The following is an 18506-nucleotide window of genomic DNA, read 5'->3' as shown; positions in this document are numbered from 1 at the left end:
CACACACTCACCAACACACAAACACTCACTAACACACACTCACTAACACACTCAACAACACACAAACACCATCAACATGGCCACAACTCACACACACTCACCAACACACAAACACCATCAACATGGCCACAACTCACACACACTCACCAACACACAAACACCATCAACATGGCCACAACTCACACACACTCACTAACACCATCAACATCAACATGGCCACAACTCACACACACTCACTAACACCATCAACATCAACATGGCCACAACTCAAGTGCCGACACCCCCCACGGGGACCGAGCCCCCCTCTTGACCAATGGGCCTTGTGATTGGGCTTCCCTCCCCTTCCCCTCTGTTCATCCAGAGGGCGTCCGACAGGCTGCGAACTACTGATTTCCCACGATGCACCACATCCTTTACGGACCACTCGATAGCCCCCCGCCCCCCCCTGGTCACGTGACCCTCCTTAACCCTTCGAGGCTCTCGGCCAATAGGGTATCTCTCCCACTATCGCCGCTATCAATCAGCAGTAATCGGCGTGTGTGAGATTAGTGCAGAGTGGGGAAGCTCTCTATCCCGTCTGAAATGGCCGACCTGGCCTTTCCATGACGGGCGGAGCTGAAGCCTGCTGAGGGCAAGACCGTCCTGCGTTAATAGATTACATAGATTCGGCTTACTGTAGCGCGGTATGGAACACACACACACACACACACAGAGAGACAGAGACACACACACGCGCGCACTTTTTAGCATCGTTGTTCGAGGTACACTAAGAATTAGATAGATTAGATAGATTCGGCTTACTGTAGCGCGGTATGGAACACACACACACACACACAAACACACACAGACACACACACACACAGACAGACACACAGACAGACACAGACAGACACGCACTTTTTAGCATTGTTGTTCGAGGTACTCTACAAATTTTCCCTTGGAACCCTACAGACTCACTCAGAGATGTTAAATGAATAAGGCATGGTGTTTTATGATACATTCACATCCAGTATTCCCTGAAGCCAGGTAGCTCACAAGGCAGAACAGTGTAATTATATGTCATAACAGCAAAAGGGGGTGTTATAAATTTCATTTGGGCTGAGCCGTGTGGTAGCCAAGAGGGGTGCTTAGACTGCCTGTTTAATGTATGACAATGTGACGTTTGACATTATTGCGGCGATAGCTCTTCGTGGCGCCGGCTGCTGGAAAGCCATCAGGCAAGCTTACGCGCTGCAGGGATCAAACGCTCTCGACTTTCATAATAAAAGTCCTGTCGAGGTTTAACGGACAAGCAGCACTGTGGCCATTCACCGTCCGCAAGGGGAAAGCGTCTTGTCATCGACCGGTATCAGGCTAAAGCACAGTGAGATGAATTTCCAGCCAATGAGGAGCAATAATAATACAGGCAAGGCTAAGTTTTTCAGGGTTCAGTGCAGACAGACGCGTCCGGAGAACCGACGTCATGCCTGAACGCTGGACTGCCGGTGACCGCGGCGTGTCAGATCAACGTGTCAGCTCGCAGAGAAACCTCCGACCTTTCATTCCTCGCGAGATCAAGACCGGTACACTGGCATCGACGGCAGCTTAGAAACGCTTAATTTTGATGCCGACCAAATTGGTATGTTTTCTAAGTGTCCCTTAAACTCAATTACCGAAGAACACGCCCCATTTCAAATTTGATGAGATTGACAGCGATTCCACTGAAGTCTTTCTGAGCCCACTTTGTCTAATCCCTCTCCAAAACCAAGAAAGGGTGGAACCCCTACTCGCCTCTATCTAAAATCCACTCGGTCATTTTCCAGATACTTATTATACGTAGAACTACATTGGTAGGGATACACCGATTGCACTTCCGAGTGTCTAGTTCTTTCTAGAGTTGCAAATTTCAAGGAATTTCATTAATTGATAACTGTTAAGCTTAACAAACGATAGTCGATTAATTGATAAGAACGTCCCGCACCGGACTGTGCTTTGCTCGCTTCATTTTTGTGTCTTATTCGGCTGTGTCGTTGAAATTTCCCATCCCGATTAGCCTTCACTACATGGCGTGGCGCCCTCATGTGCAGTCAGACCTTAAATCATTATCAGATTTCATGCAACTCCCGTTGAAAACGTTTGTTCCCCCCAAAAAAGGTCTAACAAGCAATTAATCGATTAACCAAATCTTACTCTGTGTGTGTGTGTGTGTGTGTGTGTGTGTGTGTGTGTGTGTGTGTGTGTGTGTGTGTGTGTGTGTGTGTCTCAGCCTGACAGGCAGACGGAACCGACAGAGACCTTCTGACGATTACAAATAGTGAAAATGCTTCTTAGGAATCTTATTGCAAGTTAGAGGAGGGATTAAAACATGAAAGATAACATTTATACAGCCTAAATAAATAGAAAATACATTTCCAATACTGAATCGGATGTATCAGACGGAGACGGATCGGCTGGTCACCAATATTGTCCGGTCAGCTGAAAATCAGCCAATTCCGATCACCTGTTGATCTATCGATGCGGTGAATTCAAGAATACGGGTGCTGGAACGGCAACCACATCACTGCCAGCGCTCCACCAACAAGATGTAGTCCAGTGGAGAGTCTAGAACACCAGGCTCTAGGTTCTAGAGTGCTCGCTTGCTCTCGGGTTCTAATTCTAAACGCGTTCCGATTCTATCTCCGGAGGTTCTCCTCACCCTGTCCTTCATCCTCCAGCTCTGAGCCAGGGCCTTGGAGCCCTCGATCTTCTCCGAGTGGCGTTTCTTCATGAAGGCCAGCGGGAGATTCCAGTCGCTCATGTCCGCCTCCTCCTCCTCGGCCAGGCCCACTGCCGGCGAGTGCAGCAGCTCAGAGTCCATTCTCATCAGGGCCCTACGAGAGAGAGAGAGGCGGAGACGTCAAGATAACGTTAGATGTAGGGTGGATGGCCCTAGTGGTTAAGCTGCAGGTGGCGTTGACGGTACTGAACAGTATTATATTAGAACAGTTAAGACGCTGTGAGGAAGGCTTTAAGATGAACGTTGGCGTTCTTCGTCTCTTGGCCGAGAATAAATGGTATAAGAGAATTTTGTCTTTGATTTTTATTTAATGTGTGTGCTGCTCTGTCTGTTTTTCTCCATGGAAAGTAATACCTGTAGAAGAGTTAGGCTATTTGACACAGTGCAAGTGTCTATTTAGATTAATAATAATAATAATAATAATATCCAATGTCTTTATTAAAGCATGTAGTGAAATGTGAGCTGGTAAGGTTAGATCCTTGCTGGACCCCTCAGTATCTGGGTCACTCCACCTCGCAGACTCAGATCAAGTGTACAAAGTGTACAAAGATAACGTGTACAAGTGTACCCCGCAGATCAAGTGAACAAAGTGCACTACTATGACAGCTAGCTGCTTGGACACGCTAGTGTACACAACCATGAGCTATATATACACACTGCAAAATAAAAACAAACTTTAGGCAGCCGGGTTCCCTTTCATAGCTGGCCGGCTAGCCTAGCTTGTTCATGAAGAGACACATTATTTAAGTGAGCTAGCTAAACAGCTAGCTAGGTTACAACCAAGAACACATTCAGCTAGCAGGACAGAACACACATAGCTAGCAAGTTTGACAGACTAGCACGATGCTAGCATTCCAGTGTGACATGCTACATTTGACAGTTTGGCTAACCAGCTAGCTTAGCTTAGCTTACGTTAGCTGACAGCGAGTCAGCGAGCTCAGCTCTGCCACATGTTCTTATCGCGTTGTGTATTCATATCTATCTTCATATCTATCTCGCAAAACAATCCACATGACAAGCCGGTGTCTCGCCTGGGAGAGATGAGCAGAAATGGCGCTGTTCACCCGGGGGAGAGAGAGAGAGAGATGCAGACCTTGGCGGGGTAGAAATCAGCTGAATCTGGGCTGGGAAACCTCCTCGTCTCCTGCCTCCTAGGACGGACGCGGTCGCGCAGACCACTCTGGCCAGGACCTGGTAGGGCAGCACTCTGGCCAGGAAGTGGTAGGGCAGCGTCCACAACCTGTAGATGATGTCGAACCCGTCGAGTTCCTGTGAAAACCCTGTGTTTGCAGGGGAACGCGCGTCTTCTCTCCTCGCCTCCACGGCGTCTCCTCGTCACGGGAAGGGGCTCGAGACGAGGCCCATCTTCACTCCCACGCTCTGCCACGGCCACGCCACGCGCTGTCACGCTCGAGCTGACCGTCTCGGGTCGTGGGGTCTGGTCACGCAACGGGGTGTCGCCGTAGATGCTTCGGTGCAACTTGTTTGCTGTGAGATACACAACGATTTGTCCAGGGGAGACACTTCTTCAGCACTCCTGCAAGGGCGCAGCCATCTTGGGGTGATCCCAGAATGCACCGTTAGCCCGCAGGGCGGTGCTGAGACGTCATTACGTCGGTTGCTGACTGGCTGAGTGTACCCGGGTTCGTGCTTTTTGAAAGTTCAAAACAAAAAGGTTTGAGGACTAATTTGACACATACATATCCGTGTGTCCGAGTAGTTAATAATAGAGCTATACATACCATAATATAACAGAGACATTCAGAGCATAAGAGCATGGATATAAAAAGGGTTGAATGGATGAATAAGCAGTTGCATGTTTTCACACCTGGATATAATCCTATTTATTGCTTGGAATGTTTCTGCACAAAGAATTATGCTGCTACATTTCTCTCACCAGGCACAAACTCTTTATTTTATCTGAAAATAATGATTGTATTGAGTTATGTAAGCATTAAATATTTTAGTTAACCTAAGGAATTTATAAACTGTACAAAAACATTTATCTTATAATTCAATTTTCTCCAGCCAAAACAAACATTGAAGTCGCACAGAAACCATGAATGTATTAATACAACTGGATAGGGTCACTCCATTCACTGACTGCTCGAAAAAGTGAATCCCTATTGAACAGCGCCATCTTTGAAAAAAAATGATTCTCTCCCCGCTCTGAGTTAGCGATGAAAAGCGGCTTGCTTATTAATCTACTTTCGTCAAATATATCCATTGGAAAACATATTTTTTATATTTTTAACAATATAATTGTGACTGAACATGTTTTGTTTGCTAGGTCCCCTGAAGCTATTTCGCCTGGCTGCCCATCGCGCTGTTGTGAACAGAATGAATGTTGCCCCCCCCCTGTGGGCCTGACAGAAACAGACGTTTGAGATCATCTAACTTCCATAGTTTGACGTATTTCCAACGCAAACAAGCTATGAGGGTGGGACATAATGTTTAGAGGAATTTGATTGGAACATTGACAAGTGGACGGGTTTTAAGAACTTTAGACAGATTCGATAGTAGGATAGCGTTGATTGACGGGTGGATGTTGTGAGATTATTGGCCTAAAATCTAAGGTGCCTGTTGTCGTCATTGCACGTGACCTACCGTTTTCCAGGAAGTAAGAAATTATATACTTTAATATAAGATTACAACAAAAGTAGAATTTTGTACATTTTTTGGCACACATTGTTGAAGGTAGGTGAACACTATGACCAATTATGTGAACCAAAATGAGACAGAATGCTTTTTCCATTTCTGTGCGACTTTAACATGTACTGTAAGTGCAGTGCCGAAGGACATCTGGCTTGGAAAACATCTATTTTCACTTCTCGCATGCCGTTTCTTCTTCTGTTTATTTCGCTCAAGGTTACCTTGGATATTTGCTATTCTTGCTCCATGCTGTTCTCACAGCTCGTTCCCACCGAACAAGGGAAGTCACGCTGAAAACAACTGCATCTCGATTTCTCCCTGGTCTCCTTTACAGTTGTGCCTCCGCTCTGCACTCATTCCTTAAACAGTAGGAGTTCGATAGCGTGCTTCTGAGAAGTGGACACACGTTCTGTCTGTTGCAGTGAACAAATGGTAAATGGTAATGGACTGCACTTATAGAGCGCTTTTCCACCTTAGCGGCACTCAAAACGCTTTACAATGGCCTCTCATTCACCCATTCACACACACACTCACACACCAATGGCGGTAGCTGCCATGCAAGGCGCTAACCTGCTCATTGGGAGCAATTTGGGGTTAGGTGTCTTGCTCATGGACACTTCGACATGTGGACAGTCGGAGCTGGGATTCGAACCACTGACCCTTCGATCACTGAACGACCCGCTCTACCAACTGAGCTACAGCCGCCCCATAAAACCACCCTTTTGGTTAACTTCCTCCTAAAACAAAGGGGAGTTGGACTGTGGGAGCCACCTAATTGTTGTATAAGAATACAGAACAGCTGGCAATTAATCACACTTTATTTATAGGCTTCACATTCCAAACAAGGAAACTACTGCATTTCCTATTCACAGTAGATAAGGGAGGCATGCGTGTTTTGCGTGCGTACACGTCCGTGTGTGTGTGTGTGTGTGTGTGTGTGTGTGTGTGTGTGTGACTGAAATCAAGCCCCTGTGTCTCAATCACTTCCATGTTTCATCTGGCAGAGCCCCGGTCCGTCTCCGCCTCACTGAGCAGCGCGGGTCGTACGCAACCTCTCAGCGACGCAGTCGGCTCATCAGAAAACATGAAAATGTGATGCCAGACAGACTGGGCTACAAAAACGCCCCTCTCAATGCATTCTGCAGCGCAGTAATCATCACCATGGCCTTTCAGGTGTGCGAGTGACCACGAAACAACATCGTGCCGCACCGCAATCCGGAGCTCTGTAAGAAACCCATAACGGCGTTAGGCCGAATCCGTTCCCCCCCCCCCCCGACTCCGCAGTCCCAGTGTCCGCCACGCTGAGGGAACCAATCCAATTTCGGAGGTGTGATGGAGGTTGGGACCCTGGGATGGCTGGTGGATGGGAGGGAGGATTGGTCTACCTATAACCCAGTTCTCTCTCTCTCTCTCTCTCTCTCTCTCTCTCTCTCTCTCTCTCTCTCTCTCTCTCTCTCTCTCTCTCTCTCTCTCTCCCTCCCTCCCTCCCTCCCTCCCTCCCGTGTCAGATTGGGAGCACAGTAACATGATCAAACAGGCCTAAATCCGGAAACCTGGACCCGTTCCTCCAGACGAATTGTACCAGGAGAGGAAAAGAACCATCTACGTGGACTGATTACAAGACTCCCAGCGGGAGAGGAGAGACAGAGAGCCGTGCAGGGGAGATGAGAGGAGAGGGAGAGAGCCACGCAGGGGAGAGGAGAGGAGAGGGAGAGAGCCATGCAGGGGAGATGAGAGGAGAGGGAGAGAGCCACGCAGGGGAGATGAGAGGAGAGGGAGAGAGCCAGGGGAGATGAGAGGAGAGGCAGAGAGCCACGCAGGGGAGATGAGAGGAGAGAGCCATGCAGGGGAGATGAGAGGAGAGAGGCAGAGAGCCACGCAGGGGAGATGAGAGGAGAGGGAGAGAGCCATGCAGGGGAGATGAGAGGAGAGGGAGAGAGCCACGCAGGGGAGATGAGAGGAGAGGGAGAGAGCCATACAGGGGAGATGAGAGGAGAGGGAGAGAGCCATGCAGGGTAGATGAGAGGAGAGGAAGAGAGCATCGCAGGGGAGATGAGAGGAGAGAGGCAGAGAGCCACGCAGGGGAGATGAGAGGAGAGGAAGAGAGCCATGCAGGGGAGATGAGAGGAGAGGGAGAGAGCATCGCAGGGGAGATGAGAGGAGAGAGGCAGAGAGCCACGCAGGGGAGAGGAGAGGGAGAGAGCCACGCAGGGGAGAGGGAGAGAGCCACGTAGGGGAGATGAGAGGAGAGGGAGAGAGCCACGCAGGGGAGATGAGAGGAGAGAGAGAGAGCCATGTAGGGGAGATGAGAGGCAGAGAGCCACGCAGGGGAGATGAGAGGAGAGGGAGAGAGCCGTGCAGGGGAGATGAGAGGAGAGAGCCACGTAGGGGAGATGAGAGGAGAGGGAGAGAGCCACGCAGGGGAGATGAGAGGAGAGAGAGAGAGCCATGTAGGGGAGATGAGAGGCAGAGAGCCACGCAGGGGAGATGAGAGGAGAGGGAGAGAGCATCGCAGGGGAGATGAGAGGAGAGGGAGAGAGCCATGCAGGAGAGATGAGAGGAGAGGGAGAGAGCCACGCAGGGGAGATGAGAGGAGAGGGAGAGAGCCATGCAGGAGAGATGAGAGGAGAGGGAGAGAGCCACGCAGGGGAGATGAGAGGAGAGGGAGAGAGCCACGCAGGGGAGATGAGGAGAGGGAGAGAGCCATGCAGGGGAGAGGAGAGGGAGAGAGCCACGCAGGGGAGATGAGAGGAGAGGGAGAGAGCCACGCAGGGGAGATGAGAGGAGAGGGAGCAGACTTAGGGGCAGACGGACAGAGAGAAGTAGGGGTGATCGAGATAGAGAAAGAGAGAGAGAGAGAGACGGTGGTGGGAGGGGTGAGACGGTTAAGGATTTGAGTGAAGTGTTTGTTTCAGTAACTGGCGCGATCATGTGACCCCCTAACGGTTCGCCAACAATGACTCCACTGAGACCGGAGAAACAGGAAACAGAGGCGCCGTGTAGCGAAGCGGTCATCCTCTCCTGCTTCCCAGCCACCGTGAGGGTACAAATGGCCGCCATCCTGGGGGCCCGAATTCACTCGGTTTCCTGGCCGAGCTTCGCCTTTTTACTCATCTCCGACCGGCAGCGTCTTAAATCAAATTGATGTGAATCGATGCACTCCGCAGGGGGAAAGTGGTGACCTACAACCATCACAAAAGCAATTAGTGTCTCATTGAACATTTAAAGAAAAAGATTGAAAGACATTAAAAAGTTTTCTCTTTGTGCGCTTTTGGAGGATGAAACACAGGCAGGTTCTCCATCCCAGTTTTAATTATCCACCTTGCCGTCGTCCTGCCAAGCCAACATCGGACCATCAATAAGAACAGCAGCATGACGGATTAATGCTCCTCTTTCTTCAGCGTTATCATCATCAGTATTTTCTCAGAGTGCAGCCGGTTCTGCGCGGCTTCGGCCCCCATAACTCACATTCAAGGTTGGGATATTTCCATAAATCAGATCCATCAAGTCTGCCTCTCCAAACTTCCATAGATAATCACTTTTTTATTTTATTTTTTTAAGGTCCTGATCAGGTTGTTGTTGTTGTTGTTGGTATGAGGAGGTCAAAGACAAGTATCAACAATGCTCCAGAAGCAAGTCTTCGTCTTTGACATTTAGCTTAGTTTGCAGACTAATTATACGTATTTCGTGAACCTAAAACTGTTGTCTGTTATAGTAAGTAGGTTCTTCACAACTTCAACTTTGGTAATACACAAAAAAACAAAAAACGAAAAAAAACGTTTTTTTTAGTTATTTTGCCCCCTAGCGCATTTCGGGGTTTGCCGAGTTGCGGACCAAATCACCAGCCGCTGTCACAATTATGAACAAGAGGACTCAATCAGAAGGTTGGAGGAACCAGGAGGAAATGGATCATCGCTGCCTTAGCTAAGGTCAGCTAAGAGCGCACGCGGCCGCTGAAGCGTCCAGCGACTCGGCCACGGAGATAAGTAAAGCCGACAGCAGCAACCTCTTTTATAACCCGAGCCAGAGTTTAGGTAGGGGGGGAGATACTCTATCAATCCCCTGGGGGTGGGGGGTGTTTCCAAACAGCTTCCCCAATAATTATCTTTGAGAGATGGGCAGCCATCATGCACACGTAATCCCTCTATAACCTGAAGAGGTCTCAGCAGGCAGGGTGAGGGGGGAGGGGGGCGATCGATAGTCACTTAGGTGTCTGTTCACTCATGTCCCTCTATCTCTCTCTTTCTCTAAACCCCGCTCCCCCCCCAAAAAAAAACCTGGACGGTTCTCCGTTTACCGCTGATCAATGCTGTTAATACGAGACGAGGTCAGATCAATGGAGTGAGGAATGTCATTGTTCAATTTACCACTCGGGCCAGATTATCTTCCGTTTAGCGTTCCTGGGTTGTTTCAGACAGTCAATGTGGGGGGGGAGTGGGGGGGGGGGGGGTCTGGTGATGAATGGAGGATTAGAAAGGACTGAGTGGGAGGAAGAGGAGGAAGAGGAAGAGGAGGACTGATTGACCTTGAGCTGAAGAGGCGCTCTCTCCCGCAATGATGTCACTTCTCGTTTGAGGGGCTTTTGGCGCTTGTCGCAATCGTTGAGCCGATGGGCTATTTTTACCCACCCGTACCCAAGCACGCACACACACACACGCACACACACACACACACACACACACACACACAGCAGTCAGGTTACATCCCTGTCGGAGGACGGGGTGACTGACCATGTGTTCACACTCATTCACACACTGTCCTCACTGCTGAGGAAAACGAGGCCCCATCTACTACAGCAGCCCCCCCCCCCCCCCCCCCACACACACACACACACCAAACCAATTGACACACACACACACTGAAGAGGCGTGAGCAGAGAAAAGAAGGCCTTGTGCTCACGTCCAATAGCAAATCAACCGCAGACCACTTCGACTGGCAAAGGTGACATCTTCTAAATTGACGTTGAGCTCGAGGTCAAGGCCGCATGGAACATACAGTAACCGTCCACGTACAGAAAAAACAACAACAATGGGTGTCGTGCTATAATAGCGAAGATCAATAGACAAGAGGCTGGATTCAGAAGTTGAGGATAGAAAAAAGGATGCTCAATAGGCATTTGGCGATGACGAAGACGGACAGGAGCACTTGGATTGGTCCCCCGGCGAGGCTCATGCACACCGCCTACTGTCAGCTCCCAGCATGCCCTTGGGGGAAGGACGACGGGATGGGTTAAGAGCAGAGAGAAGCATTTCATCGGTGACCCTAATGCGTGTGTGTGTGTTTTTTGTGTTGCCCATTATACTACACGTGTTTTGAGTCAAGTGCACTGCATGCTGCATGACGAATAAAGAATTCTTCTCCTTCTACATTTCAAATGACTCAATTCAGTACAATTGAAAAGGAAAAGTGAATTCACTGAGATAACCCTGACAGTTATTTAACTGAGTGAAGTTAGGACCTCATGGAATGACAGATGATAACAATCACGTTTAATGAGAGCCGAGCGCAGCAAAGCATTGTGGGTCGGGTGCCGTGAAGAGGCGGCGTAGCATGGAGCTCCTTGACGAGAGAGAGGAAAAATGTCAAGTGGTCTTTTCACGTCACATCAAAGCTACGTGACAGGAGGCAGACTTTCAAACGGATACAAAAAGAGATGCTTTTTATTTAAATGGCTCCGACGGGCCGGCGTTTCAAGGTCTTGGAGCGTGTGTACCGTAGCATGAACACCACGGCGCATCAAGAGAACCTTCCTGTGTCCTAAACGTCAAACAAGAACTCTAGATCAATCAAATTACACCGCGGACAAACAGCCTGTCACGGCATACCTGTTAAAAGATAGAAGATTGAATTACATACAGTCCGATGGCATGGACACGCTGCCGTGATAATATAGCTACAGTCATAATAATAGCTACAGTACTTATGCTTGACATCTCTTCTGAGGTTTTACACTTTCACGATTTCAACATAAAAGGAAGTCAAAGTCATCCTAGAGGAGAGAGGAGAGGAATTATTCAGATTAGGCTTACTTCTTCAAACAGGGACTGCTAAAATAGGGACATTCAACTGACTGAATGTCTGCACTGCAGTCTTTTTAGGGCGGTCTACAGGTGCTAACAACCTTCACCACAGTCCCGGCTTTACAATTCCTGTCGACATTGCATAATTCTATTGTGTTCTGACCACACACACAAAACAAATATTCCTGCTCATCCTCGGATGCATTTAATGTGCACTGTCAGACGGAGTGGTGATCTAAACTGTCTCCCTTGCATGTTTGAAAGCGATGAACAGCTCATCCTTAGTACGACAGCAGCATGAGGTAACGCGGGACTTGCGTTGGCGAACCGAGCTTCGTCAAAGCTTTAGGAGGAAGAACAAAGACGATGACTGTGTGGGTCCGGCTTTCGCGGCCGCTGCTTGAGTAATATGTAATCGCTCGTTATATAGAGACGATGCAGTGTATCTGCAAGACTCCTTAGAGAGAAGTGCGAGTCCTCCACGAGACATTTCTCTGCCGAAACTACGAGTGACCTCGACGGATGCTGCGGGCTCCAATCTCTTCAGCGAGAGGCATGATGGGAGCCCAGATCGCTGCTTTGGAGACAGCAGGCCGCCTTTAATTGGCTACGTCCTCGGTAATGAAATTCAGATCCAAACCGAGGTGGGTGGGAGAGCGGGCGGCAGGTGGTTATTACCCCGTCGCCACGTACAGGAGACGGCAACAAGGTCATTGTTTCGTCGGTGGAACTTGACACGAGCTCTTTATGTAGGCTGCCGCAGCTAACCGAGAGACTACGGAGTGCTGGTCTGTTATTCACTTTAAACTCCATACATTGTTCATGGGGAGCCAGCTTCAAAACATTATCGAGTCCTAAACCCCACCTGCTCCCCGCTGCAGTTTGGAGGGAGAGATCTCTTCCCTGCAAATGAGCAGTAAAGTGTCTCGGTTTTCCGTTGAGAGTAACCGGACTACTGGAGCGGCGCGCCGGAGACTATTATACACCTGCCCAGACGACAACCGTTAGAGACTTGACAACCTTGAGTCTCACGGTAATTGGCCAAAAACAGTCCATTCGGAGATATAATGTTACCTTTAGGAGCCTCACAATATTCAAACAGACATCAGCACCCCCCCCCCCCCCCCCCCCCCGGCCCCAAACACACACACACACCCCTGCTAGACACAACAGCACCTCTTCTGCGCTCAAAGCCGCATGGTCTCACCCGCACGGAGTGAAGCAAACACAACCAATTACGGGAGCCAATACATCTGTCAACACAGTTCCATAACCGCCGACCGTTAGGCCAAGTCTGTGGTGCGCTTTCCAGCGTGACTGGGCCTATCATGGGCCGTACATCGCCTGACAGCTGCCACATAGAATTTCACCAATACTATACATTCTGCCCCCCGCCCCCATCTGAATGTTTTTTTTGGACCAGTTGCGCGAATCCTGCTACCCCGTACGGGCGCTTCTTTGACGTTCGTCTGCCCACTGAGCAAAGACACGTCTAAAAGATGTCTTTTAGATGACTTTTTTGTCTTTTTCGGACGTCTAAAGAAATCCAATTAGGAGCCAGAATGAACGTTTTTTTTAGACGTTCAGATATTGAACCCGTTCTGCACGTCCACAGACGTCTTAGAGGGGTCCAAGCCAGACGTTTGAATATTGAGGGGTCCAGCAGACGTACAAACGGGGTTCTGAACCGACGGACGTTATTAAGACATGATCTGAACGTCTCCCTGACGTTGTGTGTTTGCTGGGTGCGCCCAGCCCTCCTATCAGGGAGCATACGGGAGAGTGTTTGTTTTGGATGCGGCCCAACAAGGCCCAGTGCTGGGCGAGGTGATGAACAGCGCTGTCAAAGCAAAGGCACTAATGTAGCAGGCCTGGGAGAATTATCACCGAGTTAGTCTAGCGCCCGTGGAACACACCGTGCCTCACGTTAGTTTATGTCACTTTAGGTTTTAATGGGTGGTGAGTAAGTCGTGGTGCTGCAGTGTGCCGTGGCCTGATGTTGGAAAGAATGAGAGTTGCTGTGGACTGAGAAAAGAGTAGATATCTGTCTGTACCTCTGATTGAATCATTCTTCTCGTGTCTTGCCTACTGGTACATGGAATAATGGCCCCAGACTGATCCATCCTGTACCAGAGTAAGTTCATTTGTGTCAGTGTGTGTGTGTGTGTGTGTGTGTGTGTGTGTGTGTGTGTGTGTGTGCGAGAGAGAGAGAGAGAGAGAGCATTGTGTGAGTGAGTGATGGAGAAAGAACAATCTGTGTGTGTGTGTGTTTGTGTGTGTGTGTGTATGTGTGTGTGTGTGTGTGTCATAGAGCGTTTCTCCCAAAAGCGTGAGTGTGTGAGACACAGAAAGTGAGAGAGTGTGTGAGACACAGAAAGTCTGTGTGTGTGTGTGTGTGTGTGTGTGTGTGTGTGTGTGTGTGTGTGTGTGTGTGTCATAGAGCGTTTCTCCCAAAAGCCAGGGTTCCCACGGGAACATGCCCACCAAGGACCCCTCTCAGAAAGACAGCTTCTCGATAACCCGTGGGGCATCTTCCCAATGCATGCTGGGAGAAGGGAGATAACGAGACAGGAGTACCGGAGGACGGGGCACCTGGGAACCCTGGAAAACCATTAGAGAACCCAAACACTGAGCTCCTGGCCTGCTGCTCCAGAGCTACACAGCAGGGGATCTTCAGGAAGCAAGAGAAGAGAATAGAATGTAGAATAGAATGTAGAATAGAATGTAGAATAGAATGTAGAATAGAATGTAGAATAGAATGTAGAATAGAATGTAGAATAGAATAGAATGTAGAATAGAATACAACATACAGTAGAATAGAATAGAATGTAGAATAGGATAGAATGTAGAATAGAGTATAGAATAGAGTATAGAATAGCATGTAGAATACAATAGAATGTAGAATAGAATAAAATGTAGAATAGAATAGAATCTAGAATAGAATGTAGAATATAATTTTTCATTTAATTTCAAACCTTTATTTAACTCGTAAGACACTGAGATTTCCCTCATTTACCGTGACACGTTTACATAAAATCAAAGACACATCAACAAATGCGTTCAATAAACAAAACAAAATAGAAGTTAACAATGAAAGTCAGGTAAAACGGCTATAAGTCGACACACAGTGACCGGAAATCATACTTTTAAATTCAGAAAATGATGGAGGAACCTCCAACTTCAGAGTAAGTTGAATGACATTCCAGGCGTCAAAGGAAAAAGCTGTTTTTCCGTGTTCAGTGCAGTAACCCTACCCCACCCCCTTGAGGAACCCTAAAAAGGAACCACTCATCGGATCGTCAAGTAGGTTCCAGGATTACCATTCTAACAATGAAGTGATGTAAGGAGGTATCTTATAAGGGCTTTAGAAATAAACACGGATAATTGCGCCTTTCAGCAAGAGAGGGACAATCATAGGACACAAGGGTTAGCATCATATCTCCATCCATCCATCCATCTTCATCCGCTTATCCGGGGTCGGGTCGCGGAGGCAGCAGCTCCAGCAGGGGACAGACATCCCTTTCCCTAGCAGCATCAAGCTCTGCCTGGGGAATCTTTAGCCGCTCCCAGGCCAGTGCGGAGATGTAATCCCGCCACCTGGTCCTGGGTCTATATCATATCATATCTGTCACCAGTAAAACATCTGAGGCCGAGTGATGGACTGAGTCCAACGGTTTAAGAGTTGAGGCAGCAGCATGTCTATCACCATAGTCCAAAAAGAACACCGCTTCAACAGTCCTCTTCCTGCCGATCAAAGACAAGCTAGATCTGTTTCTGTAGAGGGAACTAATTTCCTGTCACAGCTTAGAGGCTAGGTCATCCACATGAAACTTAGATGAACATTTCTCATTGAGTCACAGGCCAATATTCATACTCAGTGACTCTCCAATGCAAGAGCCACTAGCAATAGATATACTGCTGATATACTGAATGCACTTCATCACAGTCAATAGTTCTGTCTCTGGAGAACCGTATACTAATTTAAGACTAATAGCAGCTTCCTGGAGAGCATTAAAAGGAAGCCGCAAGTTCTCAGTGGTCACTTGAACTGTGTCAGCAATACACAATAGTATCGTCTACATACAAATGGGCGTGACAACCAATTAAAGAAGAAACAATATAGGCTAATTAACATAAATGGAAAAACAGACTGGGCATGAGCATTGCAGCTCAGCCAACTGCTTCTGACAGATCTATAAATAGGGCAGCTCAGTGTTTCCTCGAATCTACTGCGGAAATGATATCATTTGTAACCAATGTGAAGCTGAAATTGTGCTGTGTATGGCTTTAAATCCTGATTCATAGGGACTTAGTTGTACTGAGTGATTAGAAAGAAAAAGCTTGGGTTGGTTATTTACCAAGGTCTCCAGAACTTCAGCCAAGCGTGGTTGCCAGGAGACGGAATAGAATGTAGAACAGAATAGAATAATAGAATGTAGAGTACAATGGAAGAGAACACAACGGAACTGGAATGTAACGACGTGAGGTGATTCGCATAATCGGTTGAGTAATACCAGACGGTCTATAGAGGTATACACTCAAACATCAGATTCTGCAGGCAACAGAACGGTAAACAAAGACCGCATAAACATGGATTCGCTCAAATCAAAGGATTCAACTTTGTACGGCAGAGCCACTCCAAAGCTCAGTGGCTCTCTCTCTCCGATTCTCTCGAGCTCTTGATGGGGCTCTTGTCAGAATCCCCGATTCCTCCTTCCTCCCACCCTTGTGCCGTTACAGATGCCGAGCAAATAGACTTGTGCAGCGCCTATCTATCTCTGCCATTAGAGACTGAGCTCTATTATAAAGCCTTGCATTATTCAGCTCGAGCTCAGAGACTGATCATTACAGATTGGTGTCCATTCCCTGTGTGTGTGTGTGTGTGTGTGTGTGTGTGTGCTATAATGTACTTGAGCATTTGTATTCATCTTTTATAATCCTCACAACGACAAAAAAAACATCAGCAATCTCTCATATGAGGTAACTCTCTTGACTATAATTCACCAGATGGTGAATGGCCACGTCATCCCAAAAAGGAGCAATCAAATCTGGAAAAGTTCAAGTGCAACTCAAAAAGTATGACGGCAGTTCTCGGCAAATGAAAGATTGTTTTGACATTTTGTGCAACTTTCTTCTAAGCTAGATAAGAGCGTATAGCCGAGGCCCATGTGGCAGACGGCATGACGCACCCACTACAAGGAAGGTGGAGGAAAACATGGCGCTGCTCTTTTTTTTTCCAATGCAGAGAGTGGAGTGATGAATATTAATATATATATCCTCGAGGTAAGCTGCTGGGCAGACTGGAGCTTCATCCCAGTAGTGGTGCGATGCGTCCCTGCTGTAGCTGAGCTGAATGTTTACAACGCTGCACATCTAATCCATCACACCATCTCATTTGCACCCATTGTGGTAAACAGACGTTTTATTGCCGGTTTGTACGGGTCGAGGATAGATAATGATCCTTAATGTGATGACCTGTGCACATACAGTAGCCTACTGTACACGCCTAAGAGGTCATGTGTTTACGGTCGAAGTGCTGAGATAAGGTATATTTGCGACATGGCTTTCTCAGGCCGGCAATTACGACTTTGCCATTAACCATTTGTTACGTCGCCCACAGTGTGGCACCTTGCTGATTACAGCGCGTGCGATCGATAATTAAACAAATTAAACTGGACTGATGGGGCCAATGTCTCCCTTATTTTAGCTTGGAGCTGCTATAGTGTCGTATACTCCCGTGAGATCTTCATTGGAACACAATGATTACTTAACTGCAGGTTTGGATCAAGGTTCGGGTGTGTGTCCAATGTGCTCCGTGTTGAAGTGCAGAGATTGACGCACTGACGGCGCAGCTTTTACGCACTGAGTCGAAGTGATGTGGCGCTGCTGATCTGTATCGCCTACTGGGCAAAATGCACTGTACACGGCTAGGACAGAAATCCCATGACTGCGTCTGCACGAATGATGAAAATCAACCCTGTCAGACCTAGCAGCTGGTCGCGCGAACCCCCCTCATCAAATATTTCCAACGACTCGCAGTCATTCAGACGGACCGCTTCCCTCGCGCCTCCACGTCGCCGTATCAGCTTGAAAGCGATAGCCCTCGGGATTGTTACGCAACAACCTGCTGAATTAATGATGGGAAAGCAGTTTTCATTTCCGTATCATATCCATTTAGCGCCCCTCTGATGGTGCAGGCTCTGGATGAGAACTGATTGTCTCGTCCTTTGACTCAGCATTGACGCATGAAATTCAAGCAACTGTTGACTTGATCTCTTATTTATGGACTCTTATTTATGGATTTATTTCACCAAAAAACTCGGACGCTCTGTGGTTTTTGAAATGGCATAGGAACTTAGTGATAACTGTATGCATAGGACACGTGATGTATGTAAATTCGTTTGTGCGCACACGCTTATTATTAATCAATGATAAGGCGGGACGCTTCAGAGTAAACTATGCGCATCTCTTTACATCTGCAGGAATTAAATATTAAAATGCTTCGAGACAACATTTCGTTTTGTAAGCATGAGACACCAGGAATAATTATATGAGCTAGGCAGGCTATCAAATTAACCTCTTCGTCCGTGAAAGGGTTTAGTATATGTACAGACACTATCAAATAATATCATAATAACATCAGAAAAGTACATTTTTAAAAACATGGAGAGTCTTACATAGAGCGGTTATCAACTGTCAGTTCCTGACATTGGAAAGGCCTTCGGGAAAGGCGTGGGAGTAGGATTTGCAGGCCGGCCATGTAGCGTTGATAGGATTTTCATGACGGTATACTTTCACATTATTGCAGCCTAATGGGCTACGATAACTCAGAGAGTGGAGAGAGAGAGAGAGAGAGAGAGAGAGAGAGAGAGAGAGAGGGAGGAAGAACCGAGTTGCTCCATGGGACATGCACGTTGCCAGGAACCCTGCTTCACAGGAGTATTGGGAGTGGCTTCGCTAAAGGAGGAATCTCACTCAGGCTAAATCAACTATCTGCTCGGAGGTTTAACCGGTGTCCACGTCCAATATTGTAGCTTAGGCCTACACTAGTGATTTCTAATGAGAGATAAAGAGAAGGG

Source organism: Borostomias antarcticus, assembly GCF_949987555.1.
Source record: "Borostomias antarcticus genome assembly, chromosome: 7".
NCBI lineage: Eukaryota > Metazoa > Chordata > Actinopteri > Stomiiformes > Stomiidae > Borostomias > Borostomias antarcticus.
This window is presented reverse-complemented; position numbering follows the sequence as displayed.